This window comes from Apium graveolens, chromosome 9, assembly GCF_009905375.1.
Source record: "Apium graveolens cultivar Ventura chromosome 9, ASM990537v1, whole genome shotgun sequence".
NCBI lineage: Eukaryota > Viridiplantae > Streptophyta > Magnoliopsida > Apiales > Apiaceae > Apium > Apium graveolens.
This window is the reverse complement of record NC_133655.1, coordinates 154060005-154077744: the sequence shown is the minus strand read 5'-3', so window position 1 is coordinate 154077744 and position 17740 is coordinate 154060005.

Below are 17740 nucleotides of genomic sequence, written 5' to 3'. Positions count from 1 at the left end.
GTTGAATCCTTTATTCATATTCCAATAGTTATACACACATATTGATATATTCCGGTGTTGGAATATATCAAAGAATATCGATTGTTCCGGTTGCTCCTATATGGACTGGATAGTGACGATTGGGATCAGGTTTACACTTGATCTTAAGGACCGGGACATAACCGGATCCTTGAGATGGGCCGTAGAGCCTGGGTACCCGAATGAATCTATATATTGAAATATAGATCTGCACTGTATCCTCGCTGATCAGCAGGATATAGGTGCGAACTTGTGTCCAGTTTAGTTCATTTGTTATTCGCCGATAGTGGCCTTCGTTCTTTTCTCGTGAGGTTATATCTTGCAGATGTAACCAAATTACTGGTTCATTTAACTCATTATAGCACTGATTATATATTGCGGACTTGTTGAGTAACTTATGGCTCACCCCTTTCTTGTTGTTATTCACCTTATTATTTTCAGTTAAGAAGGAAAATGAAACCTTCGAGTGGTAAAGAAGCGAGTCAAGCCGCAGGACCCTCTCATACCCAAGGTGTTGATCCCAATACAGGAAGAAAGCTTTGAGTGGCCTGAGTAGATGTAGTGTAGAATAAATGAGAAAAATAGTTTAAAACTGGCGAGACAATGGTTTGTAATAGAGAGAGTTTGTAAGATTTTAAATTTGAGTTGTAATAAAGTTAGATAATGGTTCTTGTTTTCATAATTTAACCTAAAAAGATCGTGGTTAGTATTAAAGGGGTTTAGATATATATCTCTGCTTAATTATCATACAGGTTGTTCAGGTTTGGTGATGTGCTGATAACCCCCAGACTTATACCCCGGGTCTGGAGGGCGTTACAACCTAGTAGCTTCTTTTCATTAGGTTTAGGAGTTGCATAGACTCGGTCCATTGGATTTTTACTTGAGTGTTTTGATGAGTGTTTCTTAGGCTTCAAAATCCCAATGGCATGTTGATGTCTTTTAGTTGAGGTTTGACCTCTTTCCATGTTTCTCAGCTTCATTTCATCTATTGGAATTGGTCTCAATTGAGTGGTGTGCTTCACAGATTTGTCTTGACTCACAATTGGACCAAATTCCTTCTCGATTCTTTCATCAAGTTTCTTTACTTGTTCTTTCAGTTTGAGCTCAGCAGCTGTTATGTTGATTAAGTCAATGTTGTCCAACATTGGTGGCTTAGAGAAGGTAATGGCTGGAACTATTATCTTACTTGGACATGCACATTCTCCTCCCCTTTACTAACTTGGACGTTAAGATTCTCCCCTCCTTTTTGTTATCATTGGTGATTTTCCGTTTGACGGTGGTGATTTGTGGTGATCGCCAAAAATGAAGGTCGGCGGTGGTTGAAGGTGTGAGGGGGTGGAATTAGATATAAATTGGTGATAAAATATTTAAATATTAAAAATAATTTGTGGTGAGAGATTGATATAAAGTATAAAATAAGGGGTTAGTATTGTATCTTATATTGACAATGACCCTCATTTGAGAGCTGCCCCGTGTTTATATCCTTTTTGGTATGATAAATATTTGGGCCAAAAATACATTTTTTTAGAAAATGTAACAAGAATACCCGTTTTTGAAAAATAAGGCCAAAAATACATTTCTAATACGCATTTCAAAAATGGGTAAGACTATTACGCATTTGACAAATGAGTATTATTAAAAAAAAAAAAGTAAAATCATGATACGTATTCCTAACATGCGTATCATGCATTGCAAAGCCATAAAGCCATGATACGCATCTCACGAATGCGTATCCAAAATTATTATTTTTTAAAAAGAAAATTGTAATTTTTTTTACACAAGTTAACCATTTCTAAAATACGTATTAGTAATACCCAAATCTAAAATGCGTATTAGGTAGGTATTTTTGGCCAAATATTTCAAAAAATGGTATTCTTGTCACAAAGTTTAAAGAAAGAGGTATTTTAATCATTTTTTCCAAATATTTTCGATCATTGTCTAAAATTGGTAAAAAGTGATGAAAGAAAAAAGAATAGACGATGAAAAACTTGATTTCCTTGTCAACTAAATGTTTTAAACAAATTCACATGCAACATCTGTCCGTGTTCCTCCTGCCTCTCCTTGCTTGTCGTCCGAAAACCAGGACGACAAGCTTTCCCCAGAATTCATCGGCATTACCTCCACTTGTACTGCCGCGGCCCTCACCACAAAGCAGCCATGTCAACAATGTCGGCAACCGCATTTTCTCGTGCCAAGGACGAAATTCCCTTCAAACTCCTCCAAGTCAATGTCATTTCTGCCCATGACCTCCCGCCCATGGCCAAAATGTTGCGCACGTATGTGCTTGCACGTGTAAATGCTGATCAAATTTTGAAAACATCAGTGGATCATAAAGGCCATACAAACCCATGTTGGAATCACAAAATGGTTTTTCGCGTGGATGAAAAATTTCTGCAAAGGCGTTCTTCTGCTATTACGTTTGAGATTTACAATGTTGCTTGGCTACGTGATCTTCCCATTGGAACTTCAAGGTTGTCTATTCAAAATATCTTAAACTGTAATACTACAATGAAACCCCTGGCACTTCCAGTTTGCCGCCCTTCGGGTCTTTTGAAAGGGACAGTAAATGTAATGATTAATATTGTTGACAAAGCTTCTGAGTCTGAAGGAAAGCACGAGGATGAAGGCAAATTAAGTCCATCTCTAGATGATTTAATAGCAGCAAAATTTGAGCCATCGAAAGATTTGGCAAATGTGCAAAATTTTACATTAATGCTAAATGACAATGACTCTAAATTAACCAAGAAAAAACCAAGAAAAAGAAGCTCAAGCAGATCAACTTACTCGGGAAAAGTGAGGCCATTGCCATCAGATATTGTGGCAGGTCTAAATGAATCTAGTACCGTTGATTCGCCAGAGCACCAGAGTCATGTTCAAAGTGCTACTTTTGATAACAGTTGGATGGTTGGTGTTGATGATGAAAGCATGGAAGACAGGAAAAAATTGGATTCCAAGATGTCTGTTAAGTGGGATGACAATGATTTTTTTCTTGACAGAGATAATGGAAAACATAAAAAGAACCATCACCGTCATCATAACCGAAGGCATCCAGATGGAAGAGGAATGCTTTCGTGCTTCTTAAAGGGCTTTGAGTTTACATTTGCATGTGGGGGGAGAGGTAGTACTGTGAAAAATAACAAGAAAAAGATGGTGGGCAAGGGGTAGGAGCAATGCAGATGATTTCATGAGTTTCATATGATTACTTTGACATAAGTTCATGTCGGCGTCAGCAAATAATACTTCAAGCTATAAGGATACGAAATATAATTGCACGTTAATTATGTGTTTTTATCTGTAAAATGATTAGTGATGCTGACATGCTTGTTTCTTGTAATTTTTTTCTTATCATGAAGTCCCAGATGGGTAGTTTCTTTTTCGTGTTCTATTTTCACAGCTGATGTTAATTCTTAGACGGTGTAGTGGAGTTGTAGAATCCTACACAAATATGGGAATGAGAATGACATTTCTAGACAAAAATGTGTTGGAATAATCTCATTAACCATTTCCATTACTCTGTGTTAAAAAGATCCAAACGGTTCTTAAGAGTGCCTTAGAGAATACCATACCATGCACATCATAGAAGGATCTGGGCTTGAGATGTATGGAGTTGAGAATTTTACACCTCATACCATGCATGTGTTTGGTTCAAATATGGAATGGGAATGATACCCCTAGTGTTTGGTTTATGAAACACTGTTTTATATTCTTTTATCTAATATCTAAAAAATCAAAATTTACACTATCACATAATTTAATACATACCAACACATCAGGGACAACTGGTAACTGGACAATCAGTCTCATAAACATGTTGCCGGCAGCTTCTTGTTGCGAATCTGCTTCCTCTTAATTCTTAAACACAATATTATCTGCTACACAGAAGCTTATTATTTTCTTTTTGTCAAGTAGATGCACACAAGTTTCCAGTATAGGTGCCCCTGATATCAGAAGACTCCATAGGAACGTCCTAGTCTCCATTAAACCTTTTTTAAATCCTGAACTCTGGACTTAAAAAAACCAGACCTTCGTTTCTACCAGAACTAGTTATTGATGAAACCAGATGATCTTACCGGAATATTTAAAATAGAAATCAGAAGTGTGTGTGAAGAAATGAGAATAGTCATGTTGTGCATGTATGCTAATATAGCATAACTCTGACTCTGAGTCTCTAATCTCTGATGATTGAGCGTCTATTATACCCCATTATGCCTTGGAAAGAAGACATCCATATTTGTCAAAAAAAAAAAGACATCCATTTCACTTGGATTTGATGGAAATACACTTGTAGCTTTAGTATTATCCTCTAAATTAGCAATCTCAGAAAGTAGCTTCTTATTTTGTTCAACCACCTCTCTTTCACCTTTCCTGTCCACAAACTTTTGGCATGTTAGTCCCTTAGTTTAGAGCAGGTCTCTAATTTGAACCCTGTACTTACAGTATTCTTAAAATTTAATCAATTATTTTAATAATTATTTCTCACGAATCTGTATATCGTGTTTGTTAACATTATCCCCTCTATCATAATTTCTTTATATGCTTTGCGCCATTTTTTTATAAAAAAATTACAATTTATCTCAGTTTGTGTTCTGTACTTATGCAAAGCTTATTAATTACTATCAAGTGTGAATAATATCATGCTGAAGAATCAAATTTTACTGTATTCAGTTTGATTTTTGGCATATACTTTTTCTTTCTTAATATATGTTGCAATTGAAAGTTTGTTAGTGCAAGACATGTGTTTGGATCAACTGTTCTAAGCAAGATCCAGTGTAGTTTTTATATGCAAAACACGATGTGCATTGATAACATTCCCGGCTATTCCCTCATTTCCTTTTAGATCAGGCAAGGCCTTTTGTTTTTCATTCCAGCATCTAGGCGATCTGTAAAACACGTAAATAAAATGAAGTCGATTGGTATTTTTGACATGAAAACATGCTTGTTTTTATGCTTAGGTGTCTCCTGAGGATTTGAGATTTAGTTGATTATACTAATATCTGATAAAACAAGTATAGGCTTAGCTTGTTACTCATATCTGCAAGTAAAAAATGGTAGTGGGGATACGAAGAGTCATTGTGCCTTGAAACTTCAAGAGCTACTTTATCCTAATAGTTTCTAGATATATGCGCATGAGCAGCGTTTGTAAAGTAACCAACAGAGTAAGCAACAGCCGAGCCAAACAACACTTTTGGCCCTAGGAAGTACCTAAGCTAAACATTTTTGTTGATTGCCATGTTCAATACTTTGAGCTCACACCGTGAAAGTGCAAGCCACCAGGAGAACATATTACTTTTAAGCAATTTTGTTTGGGTAATACTAGGTTCACAAAATTTGGTTCACAAAAACTTACAAAATGATGTGGCACATGATGTGTGATATTTTAATTGGTTTAATAATGAGATTGCAGGGGCCCATTTCAATCAATGCCTACCACATGATCATTTTATGAAAAATTTTGTATACAATTTTGTGGATCTAACATTATTTATTTTGTATACCTTTGATTCCATGACATGCACGCAACTTTATGGAAACAATTAGAACATCGCATACCTGCCAGTTTGGGAATAAATGCTCATCTCTTTGTTCCTCATTTTCCATAAAAACTTAATAGGAAATTTGCATTAACCTAGTTTTTTCTTCACTCTCGCGCGCAGTGACGGAACCTAGATCTTAAAGAGAGCAGACATGGAGAGTTCGGGATTGTTAGAATTTCAAACTCTCCACCACCCTAATAAATATTAACCTCACCATTTTCTAGTAGTTTTCTAGTAGATATTAAATGAACAGCTGGGTAAAATATGAACACATATAATATGTACAAAGTCATCCTCAAAATATGTTAGGTTGAAGGTGGCATAAAAACTAAAGTCTTACATGTTACACGAGAAGCTAAGAAACTACAAATGTACAAATCCATGCAATTCCTAAAAAGATGGTGTGCTACATCGTTGTCAACCTGTTCATATTATTCAGGTGGTCAAAAGCGTGTAATGATAAATGAGAAAGATATGTGGCTCTCGAGGATGTTTGCATTCACTGCCACCTGCTATAAAAGGTAGGCTTTAGAACGGCTTGGTTTGAAAGGAACACAAAGCTGGCATGTATTAAATATATATATAACATAAGCCATGATGTTAATATGTCATTTTGAAGGTTATAAATAGAGCATGTATGTTGTATTGAAAGTAACATACTCAAGTGAGTTAGAAAACAAAGAGAACAAAAAGAAAAGAGTTGAAGCTCTTAGTTTGAGAAGAAAGGCTGTAGCCTTATGTTGTAATAGAAATATAGAAAGTTGTAGCTTTATCTTTGAGAAAAAAAATATGTGTGTGTGTTAGGCCCTTAATCAACAGTTTTTATATTATCTGATAAAAACTTTTTACACATATACTCTCTCGAAAGGATGAATAAATATCCTTGAGAGCTGTTAGGTTATGCAAAAGATATAACAATGTCGCAATGCTTATAGCATGAACCTAATTTGTGATTTATATAGAGCACAGCTACCAATGTATAAGAAATCATATTCTATTAACAACAAGTAACCTCAATTGCTTCTGACATAAAGTCCTTCACCGCCTTGAAATTTCTATTTCCTTTTCCTTCTCGAAGATCAACTGATATGACAAATACTGATTTCATTATCCGTTGACATCATCATCCGTTGAAATCATCATCCGTTGATATCCTATCATCCATTGATATTTCATCATCCGTTGATGTCATCAGCATCCGTTGATATATAAGTTCTGATGTAAACTTCTGATAGTTTCTGTTTGATATCATCAATGGCTCCTAACAATCTCCCCCAACTTGTTCATTATGGAATTATGGACAAGTTCGAATTGATGATGTCAAAACTATCTAAATGCAGGAATCAAGTATGCATATTCAATCTTGCTTTAGTGAATATCAATCTTTAACTCTTCATCCTGAACTGCTTCTTTAACTTGAGTAATGTCAGAGGTTAATTCCGCTTCCTCGGCTCAGAATGCTTCCAGAAATCTTCCTTCTTTAACCAGCTTGGATGATTTATGCTTCAATTTAATTTTTTCAGTATCAAGAGTTTGAACTACTGTATTGATTAAATCTAACAGAGTTCAAGATTTAGATTCCTTAGATACTGACTCCAGCTTTGGTCTTTGAAATCCTTGACTTTTCTTCTATCTTTACCTTTCCTTTAAGCTTCATGTCAGCAGTTCCAATAGGTTATGATCTGAGAGATCATTCATCTTCTGCCTAACTGATTTCCCTTATAACTATATCTCTGGTTGGTCTGTTAGAAGGATCATCTTCATAAAGTACTTGAGAAATAACAGCAATATCAGCATTTGCTGTCTTCATAGAATTTTTAAAGTCTTTCTCTGTTTGCCTTAGTTGTTCAAGATCAACTCCAGGATTTTCTTTTGCAAATATTCTTCTACTCACCTCAGAATCAAATAATTGAATCTTTGAATCCTTGTAGAATAGAGTTGTCTTTCTTCCTTTAACTTTCAGAGTTTGAAGATATTGGCTTGCTTCAAAACCAGCTTCTTTCTCCAGAATACCTTGGTCTTCATCAACAACAGTTGTGACTTGTGAAGATTGTTGCATTTTAGTAGTCACAGTCAAATCTTCAACTCTTCTTTCATTCCTCTTTCTTCCTCTTTCTTGTCTAGACTGAAATCTAGTGATTGCTTTTGATGAACCACTAACTCCATCTAGTTCTTCACCTCTTCTGTTTTTACTCTCCTTTTATTCCCCCTTATTACCTCCATCAGAATTTTCATCATCAGTACCTGTCAATGTCAGCTGCTTGTATTTAGATTTGATATTTTCTCCCCATTTTTGGCATCATCACCAAGTAGTAAAGAAAAAATCATCTCCATTGAATTATGTACTTCTGTAAGTTGATCAGACATTTGAGCTTGATGATCTTCTAATCTAGCTTGACGGCTTCAATTATAGTTTGTCTGGAAACTATTGGTGAAATTTATTTCTGAATTTCCTGATAAGCAGCTTTGAAGCAATCAATGATTCTTTGATCTGATTGATTTAAATAGTAGTTGCTTCATGAGTTGTGTGTAAGGATCGGACAACTAAAGTTGATGCTTTCAGATGATTCAACACATCAGGATTTATAATCTTTTGTTCTGTTGTTTCCAGATGTTCAATTGCTTGTGTTCTGGAAATAGGATATGTATTATCTTTCCAATAAGCATTCCAAAGATTATTAGAATAATCCTGCTTCTACTCAGCATCTAACTCTTTCATTTTATGTTGTCTTACATGCTTAGGCATATCTTCAGGAAAGAAAAGGTCATTCTCAAGATCTAATATAGCATTAGATACATGAGTTTCTTTACCATCATTAGATTCTTCAATAGCAACTGGATCTTGCACTAATTGTTGAACTGTATCGTCAGCTTCAGTATGTAGAGTAGAATGAGAAATTGGTGCAACATATGATCTATTGGCTTCAGAAGCTTCCGCACCTTCAGCATTTATCTCCACATCTTCAAATATTGTAGATAAATGAATTGGAGCTTCAAGTTTAACTTCCAGGAGCTCAGAATGCAGTGGTGATTCTGAAATGGATGAATCTTTATGAATGGACTGTTGTGCTAGTACATCTTCAGCAACAATAGGGATTTCTTCACGTGATGGAAAAGTAAAATGAATGGACTATTTTTCAACAAAAACAGGGATTATCTCATGTGGTGGAATAGTAGAATGTATGAACTGTAAGAAAGTATCAGTACTTAGACTTGCAGGGAAATTAAAAGCCTTTGATACATCAGAGTTTTCCTGAGATTCAACAGACTGTTATTCAACATCTGTTCCTTTGGTACTCTGAGCATTTGCAAACATATAGCAAATAAAACTTAATCTCTCTATTCTTTTACAGTAGTCTCACTACTCCTCACACCACACATCTCATGACTTTTAATAGTTACAGCTTTCTCACAAGGATTACTAAATCTTATCTCTCATCTACCTCTCCTTTTTCCAGGAAGGATCCTTCCTCTCTTAAATTTTGTTTATCTCTCAATCTTTTCACACATCTCATAGAAAAAGGCTCAGAAAGATTATCCTACAGAAATAAAAGGTGGCTAAAGAAGGGTGATATGTGATCATACAACTAGAGGTAGTCCCTAACTAAGGTCTAGATTTAATCTGTCAACATGATTTATATCATAAAAAGCATACTATAAATGCTGAAAGAACTAAATCAGTATTTAAAATAAATGTTGATAAAGTAACACCAGTATTTATACCTTGTGAATTCACAATTAGGCTCACAGTAAATATTATGGTTATGACAGTTGTTGTTCATCAATAATGAGAACCTCCACTTGAATTGGAGAGGATTTGATCAGGTTACTGTCATGTACCATGATCTCAAACCTTGTTCTTCTTGCAAAGAACTAACACTTGAATGTGTTTAGTGAAATCTATCACATAGTCTTTAATAAAATTGATGAAATCTCTGTGTTTCTGTTAGTATCATTAAGATCTACCTCAGCAAGTAGTCTCTAACCAACTAAATTTTGTTTCTGAGTGGTGAATCATAATTCAAGAATTATGTCACTTGATTTTTGTCAACATTTGAGAAAAGAATTCAAGTGTTTCAGTTGTAAGAAGAAATTTAAGATATAAGATATATGAAATTTGAGATTGAGTGTGGACAACTTTCTTGCTCAGAAAAAAAAAGTTTCAAAAGATTTTGAATTGTAAGAAACATTCAAAGATTACTACTCTTAGTGATTAAGAATTAAATTTTTCCTTAAATTTTCCTCTTTAACAGCAGTTACTTCCTGTAGTGCTCAATCTGTACTAAAGTGTCACATGAACTCAAACAGAGATTAGTATATTCACATGCACTATGAAAAATATCTGAAGTTTAGCATGCAGTACTGATTTAACATTTAACATTTAAGAACATTCAAGCACATATACAAGAAAGTAAACAAGAAGTCATTTAATGAAGCAAAATAAGATAATATATATTCATTCATTCATTCATGAAAAAGAAAAGTACATGGCAGAAATAAGAAAATAGACTTAACAAGAACTAGACTATTCCTGGAATCTATCCTAACTTTTTTTCTCATCTTTTCTTGCTTCTTGAGAGGTCGGCGGTGATAAAACCCCGAGATAGCCTTTACGAGAGAGATAATTTTCTCTTGCAACTCAAGTTTCTCTCGCTCAGCCTCTTCGGCTAAGCGTTCATCCTCAAGAGTGATTTCCAACTGAAACAATTGAAGATCCACTTGATGATCACTTGACAACTCCTCGTAAACCGAGGATGGAACTCCATGAGAACTGAAGATTTGATCATTAATCTTGACTCTACGTCCCCAGGGGTCATAATAGACACGACCCTTTTCGAACTTGAAAGTTGGATAGTAAATCCCAACAATATTACGAGTACTAAACAAACGTTTAGCCATGAACATTTGAGAAGTTGAGGAGTTGAGTTCTAGAAATCTTGAAATATGAGTGTTTGAAGTGAAAGGTCAATGAGAAGTGTTGAGAGTGAAGGGTTGTATTTATAGAAAATAAAGTAAAAACTGAAGAGACTCTTTGATTGACCAAGCAATAATTTGACATGATAAGCATACACGATTACGCGTAACTAGGAAAGGAAAAAGTAATCTCTCTCTTCATATTCCTATTTCCAATGTAAATACTCAAGTATCATAAGATACGTGCATCAGTAGCTAACCCATCTAAGCAATTAAAAGATATTCCACTCACTCACTGATTAATTAAAAGTACTGCTAAATAATTTATTTCTAATAAATTCAAAATAATCAATGAAGTATAACAGTCAATCATGGTTTGACCATTATCAGCATTTTAATTAATTCTATCAGGATTTATCAACTACTGATATAAACTATTAGTTAAACAAGTTTAATTAATAACAGAGTTTATAAGCATAATCAATAGTTCAACAAGCAATTTTCACATAAGATCATTTAGCACAGGTTGCATGTTATCATGGCATCAAACATTTAGCACAAAAATCAGTATCTAGCAAGTACTGATACATAATAAGAAACCATGCTTCAATATATCAGCAGACATAATTATCAGAGTTTGAGAATTATCTTGATATCATTCCCAATTCAGTCACCAATCTTGTGAATGTGGCTTCATAGAGAGGCTTGGTGAATATATCTACTACTTGCTGATCTGTTGAAACAAAGACCAATTCTACTGTACCAGCTTCCACATGTTCCCTTATGAAATGGTATTTGATGCTGATGTGCTTAGTCATTGAATGTTACACTGGATTTCCTGATATTGCAATAGCACTTTGATTATCACAATATATAGGAATAGAAGAATAGTCTAACCCATAATCCAGCAGCTGATTCTTCATCCATGGAATCTGAGCACAACAACTTCCTGCATCAATGTATTTTGCTTCTGGGGTTGATGTGGAAATTGACTTTTGTTTCTTGCTGTACCAAGAAACCAATCTGCCTCCAAGAAATTGGCAGCTTCCAGAAGTACTTTTCCTGTCTATTTTACATCCTGCAAAATCAGCATCTGAATATCCAACTAGCTTAAAGTCTGAATCTCTAGGATACCATAATCCCAGATTCATGGTGCCTTTGAGATACTTAAAAATTCTTTTCACAGCTAATAGATGAGGCTCTCTAGGGTCAGCTGGAACCTTGCACGGAGACAGGTAGGATACATGATATTAGGTCTACTAGCAGTCAAATATAGGAGTGAGACAATCATACCTCTGTAGTTAGTTATATCTACTGAAGAACCAGTATTTAAATCTAACTTGGTTGCAGTGGCCATAGGAGTTGATGCAGTTGAGCAGTCTTTCATTCCAAATCTTTTGAGTAAATTCCTGGTGTATTTGGATTGATTTATGAAGATTCGTTCATCAGTTTGTTTAACTTGTAACCCCATAAAGTAACTCAATTCTCCCATCATACTCATTTGATACCTGGACTGCATTAGCGATGCAAATCTCTCACAGAGTTTATCATTAGTAGATCCAAAAATGATATCATCAACATATATCTGTACTAATAACAAGTCCTTACCATGGTATTTATAAAAGAGAATTTTATTATTTGTACCTCTTTTAAAACCACTCTCTAGCATAAATAGAGCAAGTGTTTCATACCAGGCCCTTGGAACTTGCTTCAGTCCATAGAGTGCTTCATCCATTAAGTAGATATGATCTGGATACTTTGGATCAATGAACCTTGGAGGCTGTTCAACATACACTTCCTCTTTGAGTTATCCATTTAAAAATGCACTCTTTACATCCATTTGGAACATCTTAAACTTCTTGTGAGCAGCATAGGAAAGAAAGATTCTTATTGCCTCTAGCCTTGCAACTGGAGCAAATGTCTCATCATAATTAATACCTTCTTGTTGTGAGTAACCCTTTGTAACCAGTCTTACTTTGATCCTTGTAACAATGTCATCACTGTCAGTTTTGTTTATGAACACCCACGTTGTGCCAACTACAGATCTGTTCTTTGGTCTTGGCACAAGAGTCCAGACTTTGTTCCTTTCAAACTCATTGAGTTCCTCTTGCATTGTTGTGACCCAGTCAGCATCTTGCAGAGCTTTTTCAACCTTTTTAGGTTCAGTTTGAGATAGAAAAGAATGATAGAGACATTCATTCTGAGTGGCTTTTCTTGTTCTTACACCACTTTCAGGGTTTCCAATGATTAAGTCAGGTGTGTGTGACTTAGACCATTTTCTTGCAGATAGAAGTTGACTCCTAGAAGAAGAGCCTCCCCCTTGATCCATAAATTATATGTTATTTCCTTGAGTAGTACCACTGTTGTTTCCTGATGCTCCCCCTGAATCAGTGTTCCCATTGTTATCAGTATTTGACTCATCAGAGTTTGAGGAAGATGTTAGGCCTCAATGATACTATAGAAGGGGGTCGAATATAGTATCTACAATCAATTCGATTATAAACACAAGTATGTAATAGAAAATAAGTTTATTCAATATATCAAACTCTGTTACAGTAGGTTTAATCTACTCTCTCAGTGATGTATGATATCACTAAGAGCTGCTAGGGTTACGATGAATAATATTCTCGTGAATGATAATACATATAGTATAAACCCTAATCTGTGTTTATATACTACACATTTATAAGATATCTCCTAATTGATATGATATGTTATGTTTCCTAAAATACATCAATCAGAGATTATCTACTGTAGTCCTTTAGTTGTACAACTCTCCAAGCATATCTTCTTTTGTTTAATCCAGATCCTCTCCTGTAAATCAACCGCTTTTCATCCCTGAAGTGTATCCGCACTTAAGTTCTGATGTAAGTCCTGATGGCTTAAGTTCTGATAACTTCCTGTCTTCAGTAAGTTCTGATTTCCAGTTAAGTTCTAATAGTAAGTTCTGAAACTAAACAAATCAGATTAGACATGACATCACAAATATATCTAACAATCTCCCCCAACTTGTAAATTATAAAAATATACAAGTTTATAGATTTGATGATGTCAAAAACATTTAAGTACAAATGCAATGAGAGTTTATATGTACAACTAAATATAACTTATAGTCCATGCATCTTTTACCAAATTTACTGAATCAGCCTGAATCCATAATAATTCCTTACAAAGTCTGATACCAGCTTGGTCTCTGCATTTCTTTTAACTTTAAGTAACTGAGCTTTGACTTGCTGCAGTTCTTCATCTTCAGTATCACCAATCTGATATATGGCAGCTCTGAGTGCAGAAATTGGATTTCTTTCAAGTCCATCTCCCAGTCTGATTACCCTTGGATGTGTAGAATCTTCATTATAGCATAAGCATCTTCCTTTTAGAATTACTTCTACCTTAACAGAATTCTTCCTCATAGGAATTTCTCTTCCATCATCCTCAGTCATCATTGGAGTATACTTTGTCATTCTTGCACCATAAATTCTGAGTAAATCTCTTATTGTCTTCAGAATATATTCTGACCATTTCCTAGTAACATCAGAATTTACCTTCAGTAGATAATGAATATATTGGAGCTCTTTGATAGATTTCTTCAGCACATCAGAGTCAGATAATCTATAAGTTCTGCCATCATTCAGAAATAAGATCAATTTCTCTTTTTCTTCATAACCATCATGAGTATCCATCACTACTTGAGCAGAAAGCACTTTGTCAAGGTGCTTCTGTGTGATCTCTTCATATGGCTTGTCAGTCAATATGAATGGATCTCTAATATCAACTTATTCCATTCTGGAATTTCTCTCTATCAGAACCTAATCCAGAAGTTTCTCTAGCTTGCTTGGCTTTTACCCTAAATGCTGCAAGTTGATTCAATATCTGATTTGTCTTAGGCTAAACTGGAATAGACTTGTTCCATAACAGCTTCTTCTTGTCTTCTAATGTTAAGCTATGTATGTCAACTTGAGCAGTGTCAGAGGTTGATGTCTTGATGAATTGGTCAGGATTTGCAGTTTCATCTGTAGCTTGCTATTCTGAAATATCTTCAGGATTTATTAAGTCCTGAACTTCTTCACTCTGAACAACTTGAGCTATATCAGAGGTTGTCTCAGATTCTTCTATCATCCTCTTTCTCTTCAGAGTTTCAACTGTTTCATCTTCAGCAGCAGCATCATCAAAGACTTGAACCATCTTGCACACATGATCCATCATAATTTGAGGAATCTTCATCTTATGTTTCTTGACTATATCCCCAACTTTTCCTTTTCCCTTGTCTTTGGGATCAGCAGTAGTTTGAGATCTAGTCCTTGATCTAGGAATCTCTGTGGTAGATCTTTCACTTATCACAGTCTCCTTTTCTTTTGGCCTTGGTGGCTTTTTAGCATCAGAAGCTTTTGACTTGGGTTTGCTCTTCTCAACAGCAAATTTACCTTCTTCTTCTCTTAATTCCTCTAAATCCACTCCTGGATTATCCTTAAGGAATAGTTTCTTGGCCAATTCTTCATCAACAGATTGAATTTTGGGATCTTTGTAGAAGAATGTTGCTTTCTTTCCTTTGAATTTCACAGTCTGCAAAAACTTCTGTGACTCTTGGCTTCCAGCTTGGACTATCACATCAAAAGTAGTTGTCAGAACTTGATCATCAGTATTTGAAGTATCAGCATTTGTGATCAACAAAGGAACATCCTGATCTTTTGGCTTCTTTCCTTCCTTATTCCTCCCTTGCATAACAGATCTATCAGAGTTCTTGCTACCAGAGATTCTCTGATGAGAACTTGTCTATTGAGTGGAAATTCTGCTCAGCTGCTTCCCTTGACTTTGACCTCTACACTTTTCAGAGTTTCCATGGTCATCTCCATGATCGTCCTTTTTCTTCAGTGTTTGGCTTGATGAGAATTTGGACTTAACTACCTTCTCCCCCTTTTTGGCATCATCTGTCAGGAGTAGAGAAAGAAGGAGTTCCACTGAAGATTGGATCTCAGTTAACTGAGTCTGTTGAGCAGCTTGATTTTGTAATACCTCATCCAGTTGGGCCCGCTGCTTGGCTTGAACAAGCTCAATACCATCCACTTTTTCTTGAATTGGTATGATAAACCTCTTCTTGTCTAGATCTTGCATCATGGCTAGCTTATCAGTTGTTTCCTGAAGTTTATCAACCTTTGCATGAGTCTTGGAGTGTTGACCTTGTAGAGTTCTTAAACTGAGAGCAGTGACCTTTAGTTGATGCTTGAAGTCAGAACTTGTCAGCAACTCATCAGCTTTTGAAACATCTTCTGTCAGAACATGTGGGCTGGGAATAAAATCAATATCATTCCATTTATGCATCCACTCAGCCCCTCTAAAGGTTTCCTCCCATGGAACTGGAGCAGCCTCTTCCTCAAACTAGAATAATGCCTCATTTCTTGTAGGCACTAAAGTGTTTACTGGAGCTGACACTCCAGAACTTGCTAGAATCTCCTCATCTTCAGATAACACCAAGGTGTGTGTGGCTGTAGGAGACTCTGAAGCAGTTACAACTTTGTCTAAATTCTGATCTTCAGTTCCAAGATCAAGAATTGGTGTTGTTGGTATCTCAGCCTGTAAAATTGGAGAAGTAACAGGAGTTGGCTGTTTTGTAGTTGGAGCCTCTAGATATAGAACAGTAGGTATATTCAAATTATGAATATCTATTTCAGGACTTGTCTCTTGTTCTTCAACATCATCTGTAGCTTTGATTGGAGAGTGAGGTGGATAAATCACAGATTCTTGTACAACTTCTGATCTGTGGACTTCAGGAAATTCAGATTCCTGAATCAGAACTTCTTCAGCTGCTGGCAGGGCTTCAATCACAATAGGTTCTGATGAGATCAGAGATTCCTGATCCCCTTCCTCAGCATCTTCAGCATCCTCAGATTGAGTTTGTGTAATATGCACACCTGCTCTCCTCTTCCTCAATTTTGATTTTCTAGATGGAGGGGTGACATGATCTGTATCAGAATGTAAAGACCTCTTTCTTTTCTGAATGCCAGAAGCTTCAGCTGCTTTCTCCTTCTGAAGAGTTGACTCTTCAGCTTCTTCTGTCACAGGTTCTGATGCAGGAACCTGGACCTGTTCTTCCTCATCTGATTCATCTCTCAGAATCAGCCTTCTCTTTCTCCTTGGTGGAGATTGAGGAACATATTTAGCTCTTGAGGTTTTGGGTCTGTAAGATGTGTTAGATTTTACAACCGGCACCTTTTAAGAAGTACCAGAGGTTGGTTTGGGATAAACTTAGCTCCATTAAAAATAACATCCTTTGTTGCCATTTCTGTTGAAAAATAAAGTAAAAATTTTGTGTTTGCAAAGTGTTTGATAAAATGCCTGTAAAAGAAACATGCAGTAATTATTGCACACATGCACATACCAAAACCCACACGCAACCCACTAACAAATGATTATGACTGTTTTTATCTCACCTAATTATTTTTCTGTGAAATATAACCGTTACAGTAAATACTAAAAATAAGTCAAGTAAATAAATAATGCCACGTAAGCATCGGGATTTGCATCAGAATTTAACGGTCATCAGAACATGGCTTCTGTACTCAAAAGGTGAATGACTGTGTCTGTGTTTCTTCACACAGATACTGACTGGTTTCTTCAGAGTGTAGTCATCAGAACATAATCAGAACTTGTCCTCAGAAATTATGCAAATGATACTTAACTGTTTATCAGAAACAACTTAATCACCACAATAATTTTCATCATTCATATGGAGTGAGAGTGTATGTATTTGCAAATGATCAGATAAAGATTAAAGTCTGATAAACTTCAGTATATCTTAGATATAAGGCATAACTAAGAAAAATGCTTAAAATCAATCTTTAATTGTGAAGTCTACTGTAGAATAAAGTTATGCAAGAATCCACCTCAACTGTTTGTGCTTATTTTATGCATATTTTAAAATTATTTTAACAAGGGCTTCTCAGTGTAAATGAGTTACAACTGCCATCAGAATTAATGTTGTTATCAGAATATTTCTCCAGTAATCAGAGAATGTAAAAAGTCACCAAGAAAAATTAATTTTAATTTTCTAATGCATATTACTTAATACCAGCAATGCACTTAGATCTTCCCTTTCACATATTTACTCTAGATCTCAAAGGAGTACCTGATTTCAATTTTTCTTTTCTTTTATTTTCTTCAGATAAGGAGGCTTATCAAGCATGTAGTTCATCCTTAAGATTTACTGACATCAGAATTTGACAGATAAGAAGCAATAATCTAGTTTGTGACTTAGTAATAAGATACAGGAAGTACATTTT